Below are 12,063 nucleotides of genomic sequence, written 5' to 3'. Positions count from 1 at the left end.
AAACTTTTAATGAATAAAAGTAGATGTAGGATACATATAAATGAGATATCAACCCAACGAGACAAATAACCCAGACATCTAGATGTTTAAAAAATAGATGGGCCCAAGAGGGCAACCTAAAACATCAACAACTGACGGTTCTTTTATACAAACAGATCTAGACATACATGTAGATTTATAGGCCATTTTTTCTCATTTACAAAATGTAGGTTGTTTTACATTTTTCATGTCAGGAATTTTATAGTTGACTATACATTTGATATGGGTTTCTCATTGTTGAAGGCCAAACAATGACCTATCACTGCTTATATTTTTGTCATTTGAACTCTTGTGTATAGATCTTTTATAGTCTCATTGGTAATCATACAACATTTCTTTAGGTGGCATGCCACATCTCCTTATTTTTATTTAAGTTTATTAGAACATAAATCATGGCATTGGTTTTCTCTTTTGAATATTCAGAGTTTATCATGCTGGGCCTTTTATTCTCACTATACCCAATGGGTTCTGCTCATTGTTGATTATAGTACAGTGTCCTATAGCTGTTAGCATCCTCGTCCTTTGGTCTCGGGTGAATAAATGCATATTAATCTAGAAAATAATCTAGTTCGTGTCTGTTTGAGAATTAATTTAAAAATAAATTTGCTCCTAAAAAATATTTTTGTACCATAATACAGGTACAAAATATATAATATATTTACTGAATATGAATAAATGACCATGAAATTTGAAATTAGAATATATGACCATGAAATTTGAAATTAGAATATATGACCATGAAATTTGTAATTAGAATATTCTAATTTCAAATTTCATGGTCATTTATTCATATTCAGTAAATATATTATATATTTTGTACCTGTATTATTGGTACAAAAATATTTTTTAGGAGCAAATTTATTTTTAAATTAATTCTCAAACAGACACGAACTAGATTATTTTCTAGATTAATATGCATTTATGTAATAATCAGGGAGTCAACATTGTATTTGTAATAATCAGAAATTAAAATGTACATACTGTAGGTAATAAACAGATGTCAACAAAACAGTTAATTGCCTGCAGGGGTGAATTTCTAACTGTCATGGGTATTGCAGATGACTTCAATGATTTTCAAAAATGTATAACTGCCCCCTTGTTTTTAACATGTTCAAGTGTTTTTGGGATATTCAAAACGATTTAAAAAGGAAGAAATATGAAGCAACATGATGTACTTTTATTCTGGTATTTTATAAAAGGAATGTAGTTTTATAAAGATTATAAGGGTATTTATTTATACATTTAAACGTTGATAATAATTGCAAAGCATTCATTAATACAACTGTTATGAGTAAGAAGATAAAATACAAATGTAAAAAGAAACTCAGGGTTTACTGCTGAATATTACAAGGAAATGATAGCTACTTTAGTTGGCTCACTTGAGGTAAAATTTTCCTATAACCAGAGGCAGATTTAGGGGGCAGAGTGCGTGCACCCCTTTGTGGAGCTACATTTATGGTTTATAGCGACTTTTTACCTGTTCCTGATATAGATTACCTAGTTTGAGGGGCCTTAAGCCCCCCTCTCTTTTTCGAAATCTGGATACGCATCTGATTACATGTATGAGGACTGAGATATGACACAGTGTGGTATAAAAGTCTAAGATAAGGACTATGACAATAAGTTTACAATTTATATATATATATATATATATATATATCAAAAGTCTATCCTAAATTGAGGTAAATTATATTGCCTTCCAAATACCGTTTCGATTCCTAATATCACTTAAGAGACATTAATTGTCGAAATCCGGATATGGTGTACAAATATTTGCACCTCATGTTTGCGGTATACCATCTTTTCCGCAAGTTTATTGTTTTCTGTTTGGTATTATTGAATTAATAAATTAAATAAAGATCCATTTTGTTACATCTTGTGATCCGTTTATTTGGCAATCGCCAATGGCAGTCAGCAGGGTTTAAGAACATTCGTTGTTCGACCTGTTAGTCAAATGCGTTTTGTTTAAATATACTTTTTCACTTTTTTGGTCTTTTGGAAAATGTTGTTTGTGCTGTATTTAGGCCCCTCTACCAAGAAATTTGTTTTGCATGCACACGTATAAAAATTGCGGTATTATCCAACGCAATCATAGGTTTGAACGTTGTTTTCAATTTAGACTTATTTATATTTTTTCGTTTGGGCTTGTATTATATTTGCCTTCGGGTTTATATGATCCGTTCATCCTATTTCGACTCTTTAGAATTCAAAAGTCTATCCTAAATTGAGGCAAATTAATTGGCCTTCCAAATACCGTTTCGATTCCTAACATCACTGAAGAGACATTAAGAGCAATTCTCTGTAACCACCAAAGAAATTCTAATAGGGTCTGGCACACATGGTCTCAGATTTTGATGAAACTTTTATATAATAGCCAGTACCATACCTAAAGGCAATAACAGGCAACAAATTGTTCCGGAATATTCCGGTTGCCATGGAAACCACATAGGTTGATTTTAGCAATAAAAGGTCATATTTTAACTCTTGAAAAAGTGAAAAAACGACATTTTGCACTGTTTAGTACTTGATTTATTTGTAACATATCCTTTTTTTCTGAATAATATAATATAACTGACCTTCAAGCTGTTTGAAATTCACATATGTTTTACTTTTACCATTATCAGTTATTTTGCTACCAGCTAGTAAAGATATGCTAAAATGGCAAATTTGGATTTCAGTGAAAAATGCGTAAATACAGGGTATTCAATGGAATTTTTTTCTTGAAGGCAGCATCTCCTAGTAAAATGTTAGGTATATTTAGAAAGAACCAATATAGGTCTTCCAGAATATAAAATAAAATCAATGGGCAAATAATTGCAAAAAATATTTTTAATGAATGAAAAACACAAGATTTTCAAATTCTTTAAATTGTATTTTTCTACAAGTCAATAATGATCCAAGTAATTTCCATATTTAAACAATACAAAGATGGCATTAAATTTCTTACAATTTAACAAAATTGATCAGTTAAATTTTTCAGTCCAGAAAAATAGTTTTGTTTAATGAAATTTAATAAAAATGGTTGCTATGGTAACCGAATTTCGAAAATTTTACAATTTTTTTTTCTTTCTAAAATTAAGTATGTATCTTTACATTTTTAAAGATTTAATTTTGTAATTGAATACAGAGGGAAGAAAGAACTGATTGTGCATATTAGTTTTTAACTGATACAGATCAACAAAGTTTGCTATTTATAAAGCAATGTGGGTTAAATGCTGGTCCGACTTAAATATTTAAAATGAGAATAAAACACCTTCTAAGTACATGCAAGTTTCATTATATTAAACTCCTATTGGTGCAATCATGTGTAGGTAATTTAGGAGATAACTGTATTGTATTTTAACCTTTTCGGACATAAAATGTAGTTATTACTGTCGCAAATTGAGTTTACCTAGCGACCTGTAGCAGAGCTAGGTAAACGGATAATTGCAACAGTAAAATCTAGATTTACGTCCACAAACCTTAAAATACAATACAGTTATATCCATTCTAATGCAATAGTCAATAAAGATATTGTTTCTGTTTTTTATTTGGACATATAGTTGCTTAAAATAAAAATTCCACAAAATGTTGTTGACTTCTTTGGCACATAATCTTCATAGCAACATCATGACGTCATATGAATACTTCAAGTGTAAAACTGTAACATATAGTATATTTTGGGGCTTTGTTTATGCTTCAAATTTGGATATAAGCTATTAAAAGTAGTTTAAGGTAGGCATTTTTTTTTTCTATTTCGCCTGTTTATTGGGAAAATATAATGTCGTTGAATCCAATATGGCTGCTTCTTGCATCCTTTCAAGATAAATAAAATAAATCCGTCATGAATTCTTTCTGTTTGATGCTAAAGAAAATCTTTTTCTTTTTCACTTTCAATGCCCATCACATTTCTTTGGCACTCAAGTCTGTAGTAAATGCATTTTCTAGTAAGACTGCTTGCATATCAGGACAATGATGTACATTATTTGACAGCTTTTGGGCATATAGAACTTTTGCCTGATCTTTTAATGGGCCTTCCTCTAGCTTATATTCACAGCTGCCTTGAAGGAGGTGTTGATCAAGACTAATCTGGTTCTTGAACTCTTTAATGCAGCCATCCATAGAACAAATGAATGTCTGCTTCTGTTGTTTTGAAGCCTGTTCTGTTCCTAAAAAAGAGGATAAATAAAATAAAAATTGTTTCCCAAAAAAATAGAAAAATTCAAATTTACTACATTAACCAAGTTCAGTTCCAATTGGCCCAGTTGTATCAGAAGATTTTTGAAAAAGTTTATGCCAGACGGACTCAAAATGGGCCAGGTGACCTAAAAAGGACAACGATACAACATGTATAAATTTCTCTTTCAACAATGGACAGCCTGATTATCTATAATAAGATTCTGTCGATACCCATAATCCTGAAACCCACAAGCAGGGAATTTAAATGATGCATAACAATGTTTATTTGAGTTTTGTGTTGGTTTTCTCGGTTGTTGTGACAAAATATAATAATGCTCATTGTCTTACAAGTGTGCTTAAGTTTTGTACATGACAGTTAGTAAATGAAATAATTATAAAATTACCTTCAGTAATGAGGTCATTAAAAGACATCTCTGTCCAGTCATTGAGTACTTTTAACTGCACAGAATTCTTTGTTGATTTTAAAGTCACAAGCTTTCCTGAAATGAAAATTGTAATTAAAGAACCTGTATTCATTTTATTGTTTGTTAAATTGATCAATATGGAAGTTTAAAAAAAATAACCAACTTCAAGATCATAAACTCTATAGATTTTTCATGTCGTTATGATATAAAATTACGTGAATTTTTATAGCATCCATTTTAGTCTAGGAGTTTGTGGTCTTTTTATCAATAGGCTCAATGCAACCTTTTTATTAAGATGATTTAATTTTTTATGTTTTAAGATGAAGTGCTGAGCTTATTGAATTTAGTATTGGTATTGCTTTTAATTGTCTTTATAGACTTATAACCTCTGAACCAGGATTTCGGAGGAGGGTTGAGTACTTATAGACTTCTTTTACCCACCTGTGTACAAGCCAGACCCTGTATTTTCAGTGGTTGTGTTATGTTTAAAACTATATGTTATTTGTAATCTGTTTTTTTCTTTATGTTGAATATAAAAGTAATACCTTCATCAATATTGTATGTTTGCCACATCCTCAAATGACTGCTCTCAAATCTAAAGTTGTAAAAACTTGTAATATTGGTTATAGTTTCTTTATTCTTGGTTACATCTAAATCAAGGATTGTTTCAACAACCTTCACCCTGTAACGCTTCCCTGGTACTTTATCAAGTGCCTACAAAAGATTGGATACTAAATGAATTCTGATAGACACAATATAAAACAAGATGTGCTGTGAGTCATTGCTCACTAGTGATATCCCTGCTTTTTGATAGGTAGCCATCAAACTTTCACATTGATTTGTGATAGCCTTTTTGATTTATTTTGTGAAAACTGTTTGTGACGGACAGACGGAAAGCTGATTACTATAGGGCTCCTATGTCTGAATAAAAAGATAAGATATCAAATAAAGTTAGTGAAATATCTTATATCTAATTCATGAGATATCTTATAAAATAAATAAGATATCTTATAAACTAAACAAGAGGAGGCTCCGGGGTTCCCCACTGGTGCTAAAATATAATATTTCCATAAAGCACTTGTGACCTTGACCTTTGAATGACTAGAAACATCAAAATCAATAGGGATCTTCCTTACCTAATAACATTCAACTGTGTAAGTTTGAAGAAATAATATGAAGGTGTTCAAAAGTAACAGTCCAGAAACCGATTGTCAGCTGAAAATTCAACATCATTAAGTATCTGTGACCTCGACCTTTGACCTATAAACATCAAAATCAATACGGATCTTCCTTACCTAATAAACATTCAACTGTTTAAGTTTGAAAAAATTATATGAAGGTGCTCAAAAGTTACGGTCCAGAAACTGATTTTGGACGGACGGACGGACGGACGGACACCGGTATTTCTATGTCCCCTCCGGTGGGGGACAATAAGAGATCTTACAAAATTGTTTTATAAGATATCTTATAAATTATATCAGATGTCCTATAACATTCATTCTAATGCAACATTCGTTGTAACGTACGTACGTCAAATTTCATTGGATAAAGTCGTAATTTTCAGGGTATATATCAATCTGAAGATTTGGAGCCATCAATCTATGATTTGATGGTCGCAAATATCCATTTACTGGCTCCGCTAACGTGTCGCTAGTAAACTCAATTTGCGACCATCAAATCCATGATTGATGGCTCCAAATCTGCAAATTCAATACAGTAAGCTCCTAATTGGATATCTTGAAAATCTTATATCTTCTAAAGTTATATGAGATATCTTTATAAACTTCTTTATAAGATATCTCATGAAAGATATAAAATATATTATCATATACTTAGACTAAATAACATATGATTTTTACCATATGATAATAGCATTACATTTATGTATATTCCATATTTTTTCGAATTGGTGCTTAGCGGTCTGATATGAAAAGTTTATCACATGCTTCGACTTTTATCACATGCCTTTCCGTAACGTTATATCATGGCATTCTGGTAATACTCGGCAAATTCTGGAAAATACACCTCAATGGAACGTTTTCAGTGAAAAACATTACAAAGTAGGGTACAAAACAATTATTTGTATACTGGAAAGTATATTGTGTAAAATGGAAAAAAACAAACAATAAACAAATGATAAAATAAATGCATTTTTAACATAATTAAGAAAGTTACTTTAAAAATGTTGACTTTTCCAAACAGTGTTTATTATGTATATTGTTGAATTATTTTTTTATCGTCCGTATTAAAATATAACATACTGGTTTTTTTTCTTCATTGTTGAGGCATATGATAGAAAGATTTCATATCGATTGTACAACATTTGGGGTCTGACATCCGTGATTATCTTACCTCCTATACATTTCTAGGAATATGATTGGTTTAAAGCGTCCGCGGCGAGACTGTGTATATTTCATATTAGGTTAGTAAGGAGGCGGGGCTTATTTCATACACGGTTAGTAGTGGAGTTATGTCCCTTTATATTCCATATAAGGTTAGAAGGTAGGCGGGCCTTATTTCATACACAGTTAGTAGTGGAGTTACGTCCCCTTTATATTCCATATAAGGTTAGAAAGGAGGCGGGGCTTATTTCATACACAGTTAAGCTTTGCTCTCACCCCATATGGAATTTACTGACCCCATATATACCGTATTAGGTCACTAGCACACTATGTAACTTATAATATTTCACTCTTTGAACTGCTATTTAAGAACCACGTAAAAAGATCAATATATTAATCTGTTATTTTTCTCCATTGTTGAAGCATATGATAAAAAGATCATAGCATGTCATTTTTCATATCACATGTATTATCAGCCCTCGGCCAATATCAGCCCTCAAGCCATGCGGCTCTTGGGCTGATATTAAACCTAGGGCTGATAATACATGCGATATGAAAAATGCCATGTAATAATCTGATATTATACAAGATATCTTAAATACTTTTACAAGATATCTTATAAAGTCAAGTTTATGAGACTTCTTATAAAGTGTATGCAATGATACTATTTTATATACAGTTATACCTACCCTCTTTCTTTAAGGTGGTAGTATTTCAGCTTCTGTAATCTTGTTCTTTGTATTTGTCTCAATAGTGTTCTCCTAAATTAAAAGAAAAGAAAAACTTTTTAAGAATATTTTAAACAAGGTACTAATTGAAATTGGAACAATAATGAATTCTGGAATACACATGATAATATTGAAGCAAAAACCAACCTATCTTAGAGGGTTTAGTAGTATATGAATGGGTTAGGGTTCAGTTGAGGTATGTTTTATACACAAATGATTTAGAAATTTACCCTTAATTTACCCTCAATTATGCATGCATGAATGCATAGTTTAACCCCTATTGGCCCTAAGTGTACATGTAAATTAGATCAATTAAAATCTTGGTTTTTATTTTAATAGATTTTTTACTAATGCTTAATGATGAAACTAGTTTACCAAATAAAATGTGCAAAAGCTTAGTGAATATGAAGACCAAATTGGAACTTTAAAGTTTAATGTTATTTCTGAATTGAAAGATCTTCTTATTCTTGTCATAGTAAAACTGAGTACATATGCAGTTTGACATGTAGTTACAATATGGATCCCATACATACATGACATAATAAACTCACTATTGACTATTGAGTATACATGTGTACAGGGAATCATATTTATACATGTATATGAAAAGACATACCTCCTCAACATGCTCAATATTGTTATTTCCAAATAGTTTTTCTCTACACAGTCTACACATTGCTGTAATATAAAAGAAAATAGATACACAATTGATCTCATTCTGTGTATCACTATCAAAACTATTTAGGCCAAACAAAAAAATATGTGTGTTTACTGTCACTTGCTGAATAAAAAAGGGTAGGTAGGTAGGGATTTTTTTTTTTTTTTTTACATTGAGTCTATGGGAGCAACATTGTGACTTTAACAGTACTTAATCAAAAATAGTCAAAAAAACTTTAGGGTAGGGGACAAAAATTAGGGTAAGTAGGGGTACAGTAAACCCACATACTTTTTTGTTGGGTCATATACTGAAATTAGGGTAGGTAGGTGTACAGTAAACCCACATACTTTTTTGTTGGGTCATATACATGTACATGTATGTACATAAAAACATGAATTTTAAAACATACATGTATCTCAAGTAAACATGAGTATAAGAAGGCTGTCCGCGCCCTTATCGGAATATAAGCCTTCTGGCGCATACATGTAGTTGTGACAACATTAGGGCTATGTTGCGGCTTCATTGCACCAACATGTTGTGGCAATGATGCTGCATTAGTGTATTTCATATGCAAATTAGTTTTCTGGCACTGGTGCCAGAAAATGCTGTGGCTTCGTTGCCGCAACATGTTGTGGCTTCAATGCAGATATTGTTTTTTATTTTGTATGCAAATTAGTTTTCTGGCACTATTGCGCCACTAATGCCTTTAAATTCTGGCTTCCTTTAATTATTGACTAAAAAGGTAAAGTAACGTCTGACCAGGCAAGTTTAGTGATAAGAATACCCGAGAAAAAGTTTTAACTCCTTTATTTAACGTTATGATTTTTTTGTGTGCTCAGGGTTATTATTATAACTTTTTTCTTTTAAAGAAAGTAAAGTTCTGTCCTCAGAAGTTATTCCTATATGTAATGTACTTAATTTTCCCACATTGAGGAAAAGGAAAGTTAAAATGTGTAACTCATGAACTGTCAACATGCAACATCTATACCTTCAATAACACCAACATAATTTCCATGATCCCAACAGGAGCCCCTTCACTTCAGTCAAAGGTGTTGTGTTTTGTCTGATTAGCAATCTAAATTCGTGATTATACTACATTTTTTTCCAAACAAATAGCACTTTCAAGCCGTCTTTAGAGGGTTACAAAGACATAATTGACCAAACTTCTTTCAGCATGCTCTGTAAAATTTTAGCAAGGGTTAAATTGAGAAAGGGAAGAGAAACCATGACTTATGTTTCAGAAGGTACCAATTCGCCCCATTAGATGATAGTTCGTCCCTGTTAATTAGGATTTTTTGAAAATGCTCTCCAGGTCTATCAGGAAGAAGACTATTTCCTTGATTTAATTAAATGAGAGATTGAACTTTTATATAATGCATTTAATTAATCATGTTAATCTAAGTTTTCATACAAGTCTTCTCAATAACAGAACACCCAATTCTTCACTAAAATCATAAGCTCAAGCAACATATGGTCCACTTCTTACACACCACCATGACCACAGTAAAAAGCTCAAACACTGGTGACATCATCAATGACATTATCAATGTTCTGGCTCTATTCTGGCATCATTTTAGTAGATTAAGAATGAGAAAATTATATGTGTGCTTTATGGCAACATTGTGGCGCTTTTTGTCATGAAAGGAAATAGCGCTGCACTGTTGCCAGAATGATGCTAGCAGCGTCATTCAGCACTTATCCGGCATCAATTTTCTGGCAACCTGATCAGCAGCCGCAACATTGCAGCATTGTTGCTGCAACATTTTTTATTTCATAAGGACCAGTATGAAATGATGTGATTATCATGTACAAAACCTTACAAATCTGGTAAAGGAAAGGAAACGTGAAACAGCATTCATGTTATAATTTTTGTCTCTCAAAAACAAGATTCAAAGAACTTCACATAATTTTATGTTTTATAGTTTAAAAAGGGGGTATTAAAGAAGTTCATATGGCTGTCACATGCTAAAAACAATAAGCTTAAGGTTCATAGCCAAATGGTAGATAATATTAACCCTAAGGTTTTTTTTGTTTGTTTTTTTTTTTGGGGGGGGGGGGGGGGGGGGGGGGTACCTGACAGCTGCATTTGATTTCTTTTTTATAAGAGGTTTATCACTGTATCTTTTTTAAAGAAAAATAGTATTAGGTAAATAGTATCTACTTACATGTTCCAATAGCAATTAAAATGCCTGTCTTTGTAACAATTCTTTGAAACATCTCGGGTGTAACATGTCGATCCACTGCTTTTGTAGTATTATGATATTTCAAAATGACATTTACTGAAGGCACACCACAATCTTTCCTTCTATATCTCTTGTTAGTTGTTTCGATGATAATATTTCTATGAATATCACAGATCCTCAGTTGTGACGTACAATGTATGGTCAGATTTAAGTAAAGAAATTTCTGACAAAAATTTTTACATGTCTCTTTTTCCAATGGAAGCATTTTCAAAAATACCTGTCGTCACTGCAGTTGTCACAATTGTCTACGAAATCTTTTATGCTACACATTTTATAACAATTATTCGAAGATTATATAAATAAATACATTAAAAAAGTTAGTTACGGTAAGCAAAATAAACTATAAAATACACTGTCTTAGACTTAGTACAGACACAGTTCCATTGTTCTGACAATATTTTCAAAATATGAGCAAATCACACCAACTTAACCATATATATAAGTGTAGGCTAACATCACTGTGAAAAATTTATCCATTTCACATTATGCTTGAATATAAAACATGAAGAAATTCGCAAAATAACATTGTTGTCTGCATTTGTTTACATTTTCCCTCCTGTTTTTAATTTGTTTCTCTACAAGAGAACTCCGTAAAGGGAGGTAATTTGATTAGGTAAATACAGGACAACTCAACTTTTCAGGGTCAATTAATTTCAACACAGTCAAGTTTGCCCACTGATTTTTTTTCTTTTCTTGTATAACCTTAATCCATTCTCTCTATTCATATAATCAACAATATAAGAAATGGCTGCATTTTTTTACAACACCTGATCAAAATAGGCTCTAAAACCCCCTTTTATTGCACTTTTTACCCTATTTTAGCTATATAGATTTTTTTTTAAGAAAGTTTACTGTTGAACACAATTTTTATTTTTTTTTTTTAAATTGAAAAAAGTTTTAAATGTCTCTGGCACTATTGCGCCACTGAAGAGACATAAATTGTCGAAATCCGGATATTGTGTACAAATTTTTGCACCTCATGTTTGCGGTATACCATCTTTTCCGCAAGTTTATTGTTTTCTGTTTGGTATTATTGAATTAATAAATTAAATAAAGATCCATTTTGTTACATCTTGTGATCCGTTTATTTGGCAATCGCCAATGGCAGTCAGTAGGGTTGAAGAACATCCGTTGTTCGACCTGTTAGTCAAATGCGTTTTGTTTAAATATACTTTTTCACTTTTTTGGTCTTTCGGAAAATGTTGTTTGTGCTGTATTTAGGCCCCTCTACCACGAAATTTGTTTTGCATGCACACGTATAAAAATTGCGGTTTTTATCCAACGCAATCATAGGTTTGAACGTTGTTTTCAATTTAGACTTATATATATATATATATATTTTTCCTTCGGGTTTATATGATCCGTTCATCCTATTTCGACTCTTTAAAATTCAAGAGTCTTTCCTAAATTGAGGTAAATTATATGGCCTTCCAAATACCGTTTTGATCCCTAACATCACTGAAGAGACAT

At 31.6% G+C, this 12,063-nt stretch overlaps 1 protein-coding gene and 1 long non-coding RNA gene across 3 annotated transcripts in view; one reads left to right on the top strand and one right to left on the bottom strand.

The window, feature by feature from the left end:
* The window catches only part of LOC127717917 (putative ankyrin repeat protein RF_0381), a 183,437-nt gene that overhangs the window by 35,438 nt on the left and 135,936 nt on the right, over positions 1 to 12,063 (top strand). The gene's annotated exons all lie outside the window — the stretch shown is intronic.
* On the bottom strand, positions 3,767 to 9,669 carry LOC127717918 (uncharacterized). 2 transcript variants are annotated; one of them, XR_007989469.1, is made up of 5 exons: positions 9,339 to 9,669; positions 7,654 to 7,725; positions 5,168 to 5,336; positions 4,602 to 4,697; positions 3,767 to 4,187 (listed from the first exon to the last, which is right to left on the bottom strand). It is a non-coding gene; the product is annotated as an uncharacterized LOC127717918 (long non-coding RNA). The 2 variants fall into 2 exon arrangements; XR_007989470.1 differs by lacking the exon at positions 9,339 to 9,669 and adding an exon at positions 8,309 to 8,330.

Source organism: Mytilus californianus, unplaced genomic scaffold, assembly GCF_021869535.1.
Source record: "Mytilus californianus isolate M0D057914Y unplaced genomic scaffold, xbMytCali1.0.p SCAF_10, whole genome shotgun sequence".
Classification (NCBI taxonomy): domain Eukaryota; kingdom Metazoa; phylum Mollusca; class Bivalvia; order Mytilida; family Mytilidae; genus Mytilus; species Mytilus californianus.
The sequence above is the reverse complement of the archived record's forward strand: the minus strand, read 5'-3'. Positions and strand labels throughout refer to the sequence as shown.